The sequence below is a fragment of the Pavona decussata genome, unplaced genomic scaffold, assembly GCF_977016875.1.
Source record: "Pavona decussata unplaced genomic scaffold, jaPavDecu1.1 SCAFFOLD_193, whole genome shotgun sequence".
Classification (NCBI taxonomy): domain Eukaryota; kingdom Metazoa; phylum Cnidaria; class Anthozoa; order Scleractinia; family Agariciidae; genus Pavona; species Pavona decussata.
Window position 1 is genome coordinate 313,682 of NW_028145602.1, and position 13,913 is coordinate 327,594.

At 38.9% G+C, this 13,913-nt stretch overlaps 2 pseudogenes across 1 annotated transcript; both read right to left on the reverse strand.

Moving 5' to 3' along the window:
- Positions 1-143: 143 nt before the first annotated feature.
- LOC146461859 (torsin-1A pseudogene) lies at positions 144-901 on the reverse strand (annotated as a pseudogene).
- A 4,876-nt stretch (positions 902-5,777) lies between these two features.
- Positions 5,778-10,074, reverse strand: LOC146461860 (torsin-1A pseudogene; annotated as a pseudogene). Its single transcript, XR_014857296.1, has 2 exons — positions 9,933-10,074; positions 5,778-9,286 (listed from the first exon to the last, which is right to left on the reverse strand). The product of XR_014857296.1 is annotated as a torsin-1A pseudogene (transcript).
- Between the last annotated feature and the right edge of the window lie 3,839 nt (positions 10,075-13,913).

The following is a 13,913-nucleotide window of genomic DNA, read 5'->3' on the forward strand; positions in this document are numbered from 1 at the left end:
TTTGATATCCCCCTGTGGCTGCTATGTACCCCCTCTCCCTCCCTCCCCAGGGCATTGATTGTCATGGCTGACAAGCCTTACAACCACAAGCCTGACAAGCCTTACTACCATCGTATCTGAAAGAAACATGTCAATGTGTGGCTCTATATGATTTGGTTAACTTTGCTTGATACTTGCTTACAACCATTTTTGGAGAGGAGCTTTGAATCTTCTGGGAAGTATTCTAACTGGTCTGCTACCTTGTTAAGGATCTCCTCAATGACCAGGTGACCTTTCTGTTCCAACTCGACTTTAGCACACATCTTGATGTGGGATCTCTCCAAGGGCATGAATGGGACGAAAAAATCGATGAGATTCTTGTCAATAAGGCTTGAATGCCAGAGTCCACCTTTGGTGTTAAATTCGTCAAGATTTATTAGCCTGTCCATGTGTTTAATTTCAATGTCTTCCCTTTTCTTTCCTTCCTTCCAGTGTTTTAACACAGCAGCATTTATCAGATGTGCCCCCGTATTGCTCAGGAAAATAAAGATACTTTTGCGAAAGTCTACTTTTCCCACGTCAGAATAGTGGTCTAAGTAGGGTTTTAGTACATCAATAAGCCCTATCGGCATTTTATCCATTTCGTCGAAAATAAACAATGATCTAGGGCATTCAGACACTGATCCGGCAACAAGAGCCCTTAGTTTTTGTTTGTAAAAGTCCAGTTTTGAATGATAAGGAAAATCGTAAGTAGCAATCATCCGATGCACATATTTGCTATCCATTCCCTTCCTAAATAAATGCTCGGCGATGATTTGGCTCACAAAGTTCTTTCCCGATCCCGACCAACCGTTGAAGGAAAGCGCCAATGCTTTGCTTGGTGATTTATTATTTAAATGTCCTACAACCGCCTTCAGGACTGTGTTGGTAACGAAATGCTGACCAAAAACACGCGTTTGGAGGGCTAACTGCAAGCCTGTTACGTTTGGCGAGTCCCACCTGTCCGTGCAGCGCTCATTGTTAGGCCACGCATAATAATCTAACAAAGGAGCAACCACTATAGCCGCTACAACGACACATGCAAGAATGGAATTTGCGCTAATCGTAGACAAACACAACGATACCACCGCAGTTTTCTTCACCGCAGTTCTCTTCATTTTAATCTCGCAATAGGCTTGCAGAAATTACTCCCTATCTATTCTATATGCTCCGCACATTCGCACATGTGATCTCATTAGTCTTATTCCAGTCAAATCACAACCTACTTGTTTTTCTCGTTTATTTGCGTCTCCAAATTAACGACCACAAAAGGCTATCTCAAGATGTAAATCGTTTGTAATTCCTTTTCTGCCGGAAGAGATCCGTGACTTGTGCCTTAGTTTTAACCATTTATGTTAATTAAACGATACTGGGAGGTCAGGATTTGTTATTGGGGTAGATGTTTTGATGTGAGATATCAGTGCTGGCATTATCAAACGGTTACCTTTCTTGGTGAGTCATAAAGTAAAACTGATAAAATTAGAAACATAGAAAGTTGTTTTTTAGTGTTTGCTCAGGTATTCTTATGCAAATATCCCGGTATATATATTTGCACTCATTTCGCGTGTTTACGAACAGTAATTTAAGAGGAGTTGGACAATTATAACTCGCCTCCTGCAGAATGTTAAGATGATTTTTTTTCGTTCACGTTCCCGAAATTAAGAAAACTTGTTCTTATTTCTACGGTTGGTGTAATTCTTTTCTCAAGAAAGAAAAAATTCCGCTATCGGTGTATCAAACAGTTTCTATTTTTAAGCCGAAATGAAAAATAAATTGTCGGCCACCGGAGGAAATGGCAAGAAAACGCGCGCTTTGTTTCACATTTTCCTCTTCCGTTTAAACTTCGAACGGAAACACGTAGGGCGACAATCAAAGGTCTGATTTCTCACATCGAAAATCGTTTCAAATCACGCTTGAAGAGGGTGAATTTTATATATGTCATGTACATATGAAGTATACGAAAAAGACTACAGTCAGAAAGGTCTCGCTTAGCTACAGTAGTTCCCGCATCATGCATAATGATTTAGGTAGATATTATATATATATGGCAACCAGTAAATAAGTTACTGATATTGCATGGCATGTTGCTCCTGTGTAAGCCGGTAAGATCGAAAATTCAATGGAAACTTGTTTGAAAGAAGAAAGTCGTGTTAGTTAGTTCAATAGGCCGCATAAACACCTTGTGAAAAGACATGGGTACAATACAAGTTGCTGTCAGGGAAGCAAAAAGATTGAAGTCCAAGGGCGGTATAAATGAACCGTCACCGCACTTTATCATAACCTTTCGGGGCAATTTTTCCGGGAAAGGAAGGAGCGGGTCAAATCATTGACCAATCAAATCTAACGGGAAGCAGTTTCTTGGAAATAAAAGTCGAAGAGGTCAGGAAACGAGCGCATTGTTGCGGATTTTCCTTTTCAAGTAATTGTTGAACAACACAACTTGAGGGAAGGAACGCCATTATTCGTTGTTTTAAACTGCATGCTCTACGTTTTGGGAAACAAGAACGATTTGTTGAACGGCTAAATGGCTTCTAAAAAATCTAAGAAAAATAATGTGAAAACTTCACAAGCTTGTGGTTCCAATGAACAGACAGGGCTGTCGTCTGAAGAAAGGCCGAAAAATACTGTCTTAAACCAGCCCGAAGTGACCGGTACCCGAGCAATAGACGAGAGTGGTGAGATAGTTAAACAGGAGAGGGAAAGTCAGAAAACAGATAAAGAACCTCTGCACGATCGGGATGAACAAGTTGAGACGACCAAGGAACCAAGTCAGAAGGAAGGTCAGAAAATAGATAAAGAACCTCTGAACGGCCCGGATGAACAAGTTGAGACGACCAAGGAACCAAGTCAGCAGCAGAATGAAACTAGGCGGACGAAAAAAGACCTTCAGGAAAATGACCAAGAGCAAATTCAAGAGACAAAAGAATCATCTTTCTCGCCGCTTCAAAGCACGGAGGGCTCGAATCAAGTTGTTCGAAGACGCGGTGTTGGTCAAGCACCTGACGATAAAGGAATGAAAAGGAAGAACGAAACCCGACAAATGGATGAAGCACCCGTTGAAAACATTGACGTGGAACAAGAGACAAACAAGGATTCAACTCTCGTATCTGATCAGAGTACCGGGGAAAAAAATCCATCTGGCAAACAAGAAAACGTTGAAAACGAACCAATTAGCCCGCCGAGTACCTGGATGATAGTTGCTGTTTTATTATTGATATTCATGGTTATTTTACTTTTCCCTCCAGAGCCCGTAAAGAAAGACAAGAAAACTGTCCCGGACTTAACTACGAGCATAAATCACAAAATCATCTTACTGAAATCGTTATTCAGTAATCAGAGTGAAAACTTCTGGAACAGTTTTAGGATGAGTACTTTTTTTCATCTCAAAGGTGCGTATCCCGGTCAGGCCTTCGTACTACTAGTCGCTGTACCCCCTTCTGCTCGTGACGTGGTGACCTGCATGGTCAAGAAACTGGCTCAAGTGTTCGATCCAAATCACAAGGGAGATTTCACGATTGATGGATTGGAGGAAATGAATAACCCATGGGAGAAAGTCAAGAGGAAAATAGATGACTCGCTCAAAGAGAAGTTTGAAGCAGGACACAAAGTAGCCCTCGTCAATCATCTTGAGCTCTTCCCAATTCCGTCACATATGATGTTCCACGCGTATTGCGATGACCAGTTTGCACCATACACGAAAGTGGCAATTATCCTGACTGTGTTTATGCCAAATGAAGCAGATTTCCCTCTGTCTTCATACAAAGAGGTTAATAAAGCCATAAGCAAGTACCTTGTAGATGAAGTATGGGTAAAAGAGGACCCTGGTGCAACTTATGCTCTGTATGTCCGTGTTTCACAAACAGTTGTTTTTATGAATGGCGAATCTAGCGATTCAATCAAGGCCGCTTGTCCGTTAGGAAAAAATTACAATGAATCTGTGAAGAATTGAAGAATTTTATGCAGGCCGGTTAATATCGCAAGTCACTTTTTTTTTGGCCCTGAAATTTACAATTGCTCCAATAACTTGTACTTCTGACAGAAACTGGTTATCATGAAAGGAAATAGCTTAGTTCTGTCTTTAGGTTTAGTGTAAAAGGCTTAAAAAGCAAGAAATAAGCTTCAATCACATAACCCTAGCTGCAAAGGAGCTAAAACATAAACTAATGATAAAAAATTAGCCCCAAGGAGGTAGTTATAGGGTACCCACTCAGCTCTAAACCCAACACGTTTCGTACAAAACTATAGCCCCTCATCACTGCCGGCCGCTTGGGGCATTGTCATGAGACGGCTGTATTCGCAGGTAAATAACCTAAAGTCCTCGTAAAGTATAAAGAACATCATGCAAAACTCTCATGTAATTTTCCTTTAATTAGAAAAAAAACCCCAGTAATTTTATAGGTACAATTAATAATATGAATTAAACAATTGCTTTTCAATTATAAACTGAATTTAGTAGCTTCTTAAAATCTAATTCACAGTTGTCACATTTTACCTATTGTAAAGCCATTAACATTGTATCTGGCTAACTTACAACCAGACCCAACCAGTGCCCTTTAATCTTTCTCTGGGTAAGCTAGTCGTCTTCGTTTGTACTTCCCTCGATAATCCCTTCCACCAGGAAGACGAGAGTAACTCTTGATTGCAGGTTGGTTGCCATCAAGATTCCTAAACAAAAAGTGTGTCATGTGGCCGTGAAGACAAGCCAGAAAACTATAAAACTAATGCCAATTTTATTAGCAAGGGATACATGCCCCCAGAAAGTTCACCAATTCAAAATGATTATGACCACACCAACACTACTGTGAACATTATGGGATGTTGTGATGCAATAATGTGACTGTTTGTAAAAATTTCTTTCTGTGGTTTCAAAAACCTCTAACAAAACTGTTAAAATGGAGCATCACTGGCCTAATTTTAAGTTATACCGTATTTATTTGATTAACCACCCACCTTCGAAGAAGCACCCACACTGAAAGCCCAAAAGGTAAATAAGTGCCCAGCCTGGAATAAGCGCCCACCCCAACCCCTCTCAACAAAAAACATTTCTGTCGGTGACTAGCCCAGCATGAAGTAAGAGGAGGATCCATTGTGTTCCAAAATAATTTTGGAACACAATTGGTTTTAGATAAGGTAGTCAATGAACTTTTATATTGTTTATGTTAACTTTTGCACTTTGTTTTGTCTTGTTGAAGCGAAATAAACTCTTTATCTCTTCTTTTGTTATTCTCTAAAAATGTTGGGAAAATAATAAGCACCCACCCTCATATATAAGCTCCCAAGGTGGTTAATTGAATAAATACTGTAACAACTAAGAAATGTGCAACTAAGTGGAAATGCACCGACCCTCAAAATTCTGGATCTTCAAGCTAGGCATCTATGCTTTCTTCAAGTCTTTGGTGGTAGAATCGAAAAAGAATAGGTCCTTTACAACTGGGCCCAGTTGTTCAAAGCCCAATAAAGCTAATCTAGGGTTAATGTGAACTTTGATTCAAGTTTTATAAGTAATCAATAAGGATTCTCCTCGCCACTTCTTACTTCTTCTTTTACTATTATTATTCACTGTAAACGTATGTAAGATTTTAGTCTATTATTCACTGTAACTTTCTATGAATGTATGTTGTGGTGAACAAAATAAAAAAAAAAAAAAAATTCTTCAAAAGATTTTTGTTTTCCAGATCTGACTATGCTTTTCTTTACCATTACAGGTAGCTTAAAATTAGCTTTTTTAAAACATTTTTTGGAAACAACGTGAAAAGCATGATTATCGTAACTTTAATCAAGGATTACCTTAACTGGCTTTCGAACAACTGGATCCTGGTGGTCAGGTGACCTACTCTTACTAACAAAATTATTACTGACTTGAAGAATACCAGAAATGGACAGACCATGAGGCAATCATCATCTGACATTTGCAGTGAGTTTTTTTTATGACTTTTTAAATGTGAGAATTTTTTAAAGAAATAGCATGGAAAAAGTCCCTAGAAAAGCAAGGTCTGGAACTCTTCAAGTTAAGATCCATAGTTAAAAGAAAAGAGGGTACAATACAGTGGAACCTTCCTTACAACACCCTGTCATTTTTACCCAAACAAAAAACCTTTACTTCAACCATCCTGTTAAAACAGTCCGACCATCAAGACATGTTATAGCTGCCAACTGTCAAGCACTATACGTAAGTCTCACACCTGCGGGCTAAAGACATTGATCTCATGCATCAAGGACAATTTCTCATGCCTTACTCACAAATAATTGTAATTTTTAAATCATTTGTATTTTAAAACATTACGTAGTATTTTTTTTTTTAAAGGGCCCCACTGAATGTCATTTTCGTGATGTGGGCTCCCTGTATAAAGATTGTTGTTATTATTGTATTACTATTACAAATCCGGACGAGCCGTTCTTTAACACATAATTAATAACAAAAATTCAATTCAATTATCCCCCAAAAAGGCATTAAATGTTGACTTTGTGTCCTAACTGTATCACATCACACTAAAATTTTCGTGTTCCAGTTTGTATTTTGATTTCAAATGTCAATCAAACGTCAATACACTTTACAATCTACTAGAATCAGAAGTGTTCAAAGGTCATGACAGAACATCTTCTTCTTCATCATTTTTGGCAATGTTTGGAAGTCATCGGAAAATTGTCAGAAATCATTGGTAGTGGCTGGGACATTTTCGGAAAACACGGTCATGATGAGAAAAAAACCTCACGCATTTGACTCAGCAAAAGTTGGCAGCTATAAGTCATGTTAATTGTGGAGTGTGTTTCTGGTGAGCCACCATTTTAAAGGACGGTGCCTACTTTTGTTACTGCGCATATGCTCTACGCATCTCGAGATACTCAGTTTTTCTATGGGCGGTGCCTACAAATACAGGGATATTTTGGTGCAGTTTAAAACTATGAGGAGAAAGCAAAACTTAGCAAGTGAATTTGATATCCAAAAAGAAAATTGGGGGTAACCATGCATTTTTCAGAGATAATCAAGCTTCAATTTGGAAAAAAGACGCCATATATTGCTTTGTATTTTACTGCTTTTTTGAATAATTGTTGCTTAATTATCTCTAAAAAATGCCTGGTTTCCCCCAATTTTCTTTTTGGATTCCAAAAGCTCTTGCTAAGATCTGCTTTTCCTGCATAGTCACAAACCACGCAAAAATACTTTGGTATTAGTAGGCACTGTCCTTAATCTGTAGAAAAAGGAAAGTAATAGGAGGACTTTATGCACACCGCACCCCACCCCACCCCCGCCAGGAATTTTTGGTGGTGGTATGCAACTTGGTTTTCCAAACTCTGATCCTATTTCAGACCAAAACACACAATTTTTGGTACTATTTTTTAGAAGTGGCATCTAAAATTCCATTTTCAGACCTGGTCTCTAGAATCCATACCCATTTCTGCACAGTCAACAGGGATTGCTGTCCCCACAGGTACTCTCATCAGAAATGATGGGGAGGTTTACATTAAATAATTTAACAACGTCAAAATTATCTATAGGTTTAAAACTACTTCCCACCCTCCAAAACAACAACAATCTGGTATGTTTCTGTGGTTGCTTTTAAAATGTCAAACATTCTTGTTACTCTTATGGCGTCCTCCCGTCCCTGGGCCATCGATTGTTGTGGATGACAAGCTTTACCACTATACCTACACACCAAAAATAATTTCTACCATCGTATCTAAAACAACCATGTCAGTGTGTGGTTTTATATGATGTAGTCAACCTTGCTTGATATTTTCTTACAACCAGATTTGGAGAAGACCTTCAAGTCCTCAGGGAAGTACAGTAACTCATCTGCTATCCTGTTAAGGACCTCCTCAGTGACTGGGTGACCTTTCTGTTCCAAGTCGGCTTTAGCACACATCTTGATGTGGGATCTCTCCAAGGGCATAAATGGGATCAAATAATCAATGAGATTCTTGTCAATAAGGCTTGAATGCCAGAGTCCACCTTTGGTGTTTAAATTCGCCAAGGTTTATAACCTTGTCTATCTGTTTAATTTCAATGTCTTCCCTTTTCTTTCCTTCCTTCCAGTGTTTTAACACAGCATCGTGTTGTACATGTGCCCCCATATTGCTCAGGAAAATGAAGATACTTTATCGGAAGTCTACTTTTCCCACGTCAGGATAGTGGTCTAAGTAGGGTATTAGTGTATCAGTGAGTCCTATCGGCATTTTATCCATTGCGTCGAAAATAAACAATGATCTAGGGCATTCAGCCACTGATCCGGCAACAATAGCCCTCAGTTTTCGTTTGTAAAAGTCCAGTTCTGAATGATGAGGAAAATCGTGGGTAGAGATAATAAGATGCACGTATTTGCTACCCATTCCCTTCCTAAATAAATGCTCGGCGATGATTTGGCTCACAAAGTTCTTTCCCGAGCCCGTCCAACCGTTGAAGGAAAGCGCCAACGCTTTGCTTGGTGATTCATCATTCAAATGTCCCACAACCGCTTTCAGCACGATATTCGAGACCAAGTGTTGGCCAAAAACACGCTTCGGAGGACCGACTGCAAGCCTGTTATCTTGGGTGAAATCCACTTGCCTCTGCAACATTCTGTGAATTGACAGACTAGCTAAGGTATCTGTGTACCCAGTGCTGCAACTGTGATAGCAGATAAATGATAAAATAAGTGATAAATGTTCAAGGCGCTTAATGGAACTAAACACAGTGATATCAATAACACAACCTCAACCCGCGCCATTTTAGCTGCATGGAAAACTTCAACGAGGAATTTCTTTGGAAATTCTAAGAGCGATTTCTATTGGTCACGAAAATGTTATTAACCAATCAACATCATCTCAAGAAGAAAAAAAGAGAACGAGAGGTTACCAAGCAAAATTTTCAGGAAAGCGCACGTTAATAGTTAACTCGAGACAAAATCCATCTCATGATCTGGGAAAATAATAGATGCTCCATTTTGTTTATTTTCCACGTTGAAGGACACAGCAGTATTTTATCAGAGGACCGACTGGCTCTTAAAAAGTCCACTTTAACAGACCGTCAGGTCGTAAGTCTTCCTGTTGAGTGTGCAGCAGATAACGAAATCCTGGGCGGAAACGCGGAAGTTGCAGGGGGGCCCTCAAACAGCAACGAGAAACGCGGAGACAAGAAAATCAAAGGGTTGGAAAAGAAAGAAACGAAGGGAGACAAAGGTAAAAAAGAACTAAAAATGGAGGCAGTAGGTGAAACTTCACAAGTGGGTGATATTTCTCGTGGTTCCAACGAACAGACAGGGTTGCTTTCTGAAGAAAGGGAAAATACCGTCTTAAGGTGATTTCCATCGAATTGCATTGCGCATCCTTGCTGCGCATAATTTTTCGCGTCATTTAGCGCGCGCACGAGCGCGCGCGCACAACATTTCGGGATTTCCTTGAGGTTAAACTCGGCAGGAAAATAAATGGTCCTTTTCTTCTAAACGACCACGGTGACCCCCATTTTTTAATGTATCAATTTAAATGTCATACGGTTGACCACTATATATCGCGATTTAAGGAAAAGTTTAATACTCTACTTTGAGATATTTTTATTTGAATGCTTTAAAAAGCACGTATTTAGGTAGTGCTGCTTACGTGCACACGCAGCAAAATCTTTAATCTCTTTCATAATCTTAACTCCAGTTCAATGAAAATAGTTTGTTGTGTAAGAATAAAGTAAATTTTGTTGAACTGCCTCGATATTTTAATGCAAGAAATTAATTTTTCTAGAAATGATAGTTCCCTTTTCTGATTACTAGCGTTCCTTATATAAACCTCGTCGGTCATCTATTTACTATAATAGCCATCCAGGTTGCACAAAAACGAGCACGGTGACCCCGATTTTTTATTGCATTTTTGTAATGCTCATAACATAGTCATGAACTGGACCAAGTCTTAGACAATTTTAAATACTCCTTCTTTTTCAGCGGAATCACCTTAAACCAGCCTGAAATGACCAGTGCCCCAACAACAGAAGAGAGCACTGAGATAGTTATACAGGAGAAGGAAAGCCATAAAACAGATAAAGAACCTCTGAACGATAGGGATGAAAAACTCTAGGCGAGCAAGGAACCAAGTCAGAAGGAAAGTGAAAAAAACAGATAAACCACCTCTGAACGACCGGGATGAACAAGTTGAGACGACCAAGGAACCAAGTCAGCGGCAGAATGAAACTAAACAGACGCAGAAAAAACTTCAGAAAAATGACCAAGAGCAAATTCAAGAGACGACAGAATCATCTTCATCGCCCCTTCAAAGCACGGAGGACTCGAATCAAGTAAAAGCAGTTGACAATGGCAAAGCAGCGGACGATGAAGGAATGAAAAGGAAGAACGAAACTCGACAAATGGATGAAGCACCTGTTGAAAACATTGACGTGGAACAAAAGACAAGCAAGGATTTAACTCTCGTCCATCAGAGTACCAAGGAAATAAACCCATCACGCAAACAAGAAAATATTCAAAACGAACCAATTAGCGCGTCGAGTACCTGGATGATGTACCATCAGCTGGTTGTTGTTTTATTGATAGTTATTTTTCTTAACCCTCCAGAGCCCGTAAAAAAGGGCAAGAGAACTGACCCAGACTTAGCTACGAGCTTAAATCCCACGATCATCGAACTGAAATCGTTATTCAGTAATCAGACTGAAAACTTCTGGAACAGTTTTAGGATTAGTACTCTTTCTCATCTCAAAGGTGCGTATCCCGGTCAGGCCTTCGTACTATTAGTCGCTGTACCCCCTTCTGCTTGTGACGTGGTGACCTGCATGGTCAAGAAACTGGCTCAAGTGTTCGATCCAAATCACAAGGGAGATTTCACGATTGATGGATCGGAGGAAGTGAATAACCCATGGGAGAAAGTCAAGAGAAAAATAGATGACTCGCTCAAAGAGAAGTTTGAAGCAGGACACAAAGTGGCCCTCGTCAATCATCTTGAGCTCTTCCCAATTCCGTCACATATGATGTTCCACGCGTATTGTGATGACCAGTTTGCACCATACACGAAAGTGGCAATTATCCTCACTGTGTATATGCCAAATGAAGCAGATTTCCCTCTATCTTCATACAAAGAGGTTGATAAAGCCGTGAGCAAGTACCTTGTAGATGAAGTATGGGCAAAAGAGGACCCTGGTGCAACTGATGCTCTGTATGTCCGTGTTTCACAAACAGTAGTTTTTATGAATGGCGAATCTAGCGATTCAATCAAAGCCGCTTGTCTGCACGGAAATAATGACAATGAATCTGTGTAGAATTGAATAATTTTATGCAAGGCAGGTTAATATCGCAAGTGACTTTTTTTTGGCCCTGAAATTTACAATTGCTCCAATAACTTGTACTTCTGACACAGAAACTGGTTATCATGAAAGAAAATAGCTTAGTTCTGTATTTAGGTTTAGAGTAAAAGGCTTAAAAAGCAAGAAATAAGCTTCAATCACATAACCCTAGCTGCAAAGGAGCTAAAACATAAACTAATGATAAAAAATTAGCCCCAAGGAGGTAGTTATAGGGTACCCACTCAGCTCTAAACCCAACACGTTTCGTACAAAGCTATAGCCCCTCATCACTGCCAGCCGCTTGGGGCATTGTCATGAGACGGCTGTATTCGCAGGTAAATAAGCTTAAGTCCTCGTAAAGTATAAAGAACATCATGCAAAACTCTCGTGTAATTTTCCTTTAATTAGTAAAAAAAAACAGTAATTTTATAGGTACAATTAATAATATGAATTAAACAATTGCTTTTCAATTATAAACTGAAGTTAGTAGTTTCTTAAAATCTAATTCACAGTTGTTACATTTTACCTATTGTTAAGTCATTGACATTGATGCTGTCTAACTTACAACCACACCCAACCAGTGCCCTTTAATATTACTCTGGGTAAGCTTGTCATCTTTGTTTGTACTTCCCTCGATAATCCCTTCTACTAGGGAAGACAAAAGTCACCTGAAAAGTGACTCTTGATTGCAGGTTGGTTGCCATCAGCCAATTTTATTGGCAAGGGATACATGCCCTCAGAAAGTTCACTAATTCAAAATGATAATGGTCACACCGACACTACTGTGAACATTTTGGGATGTTGTGATGAAATATTGTGAGTGTTTGTAAAATTTTCTTCCTGTGCTTTCAAAAACGTCTAACAAAACTGTTAAAATGGAGCATCACTGGCCTAATTTTTAAGTCATACCATATTTATTTGATAAACCACCCACCTTCGAATAAGCACCCACACTGAAAGCCCAAAACGTCAATAAGTCCCCAGTTTTGAATAAGCGCCCACCCCACCCCCTCCGGATAAAAAACATTTCTGTACTAGCCCAGCATGAAGTAAGAGGAGTGCCTATTGTGTTCCAAAATAATTTTGGAACACAATTATTGGTTCTAGATAAGGTAGTCAATGAACTTTTATATTGTTTATGTTAGATTTTGCACTTTGTTTTTTCTTGTTGAAGAGAAATAAACTTGTTATCCCTTCTTTTGTTATTCTCTAAAAATGTTGGGAAAATAATAAGCACCCTCCCTCATGGGCTGAAAATATATATAAGCACCTGGTGCGGTTAATTGAATAAATACAGTAACAACTAAGAAATGTGCAACTAAGTGGAAACGCACTGACGCTCAAAATTCTGGATCTTCAAGCTAGGCATCTATGCTTTCTTCAACTCTTTGGTGGTAGAATAGAAAAAGAATAGGTCCTTTACAACAGGGCCCGATTGTTCAAAGCCCGATAAAGCTAATCTTGGGTTAATGTGAGCTTTGATTCGAGTTTAACTAGTAATCAATAAGGATTCGTCAAAAGATTTTTGTTTTTCATATCTGACTACACTTTTCTTTACCATAATTTTACAGGTAGCTTACAATTAGCTTTTTAAAACATTTTTTGGAAACAACATGAAATGCATGGTTGCTGTAACTTTTAATCAAGGATTACCATTAACTGGCTTTCGAACAACCGGGTCCTGGTGGTCAGGTGACCTACTTTTACTAACAAAATTATTACGACTTGACGAATACCAGAAATGGACAGACCATGAGGCAATCATCATCTGACATTTGCAGTGAGTTTTTTTCATGACTTTTTAAATGTGAGAATTTTTTAAAGAAATAGCATGGAAAAAGTCCCTAGAAAAGCAAGGTCTGGAACTCTTCAAGTTAAGATCCATGGTTAAAAAAAAGAGGGTAGAATACAGTGGAACCTTCCTTACAACACCCTGTCATTTTGACCCAAACAAAAAACCTTTACTTCAACCATCCTGTTAATACAGTCCGACCATCAAGACATGTTATAGCTGCCAACTGTCATGCATTATACGCAAGTCTCACACCTGCGGGCTAAAGACATTGATCTCATGCATCAAGGACAAGTTCTCATGCCTTACTCACAAATAATTGTAATTTTTAAATCATTTGTATTTTAAAACATTACGTAGTATTTTTTTTTACAGTGCCCCACTGAATGTCATTTTCGTGATGTGGGCTCCCTGTATAAAGATTGTTGTTGTTTAATATTGTATTACTATTACAAATCCGACGAGCCGTTCTTTAACACATAATTAATAACAAAAATTCAATTCAATTATCCCCTAAAAAGGCATTAAATGTTGACTTTGTGTCCTAACTGTATCACATCACGCTAAAATTTTTGTGCTCTAATTTGTATTTTGATTTTAAATGTCAATCAAACGTCAATACACTTTGCAATCTATTTGAATCAGAAGTGTTCAAAGGTCATGACAGAACATCTTCGAACATTTTCGGCAATGTTCGGAAATCATTGGAAAATTGTCAAAAATCATTGGTAGTGGCTGGGACATTTTCGGTAAACACGGTCATGATGAGAAAAAAATCTCACCCATTTGACTCAGCAAAAGTTGGCAGGTATAAGTCATGTTAATCGTGGAATGTGTTTCTGGTGAGCCACT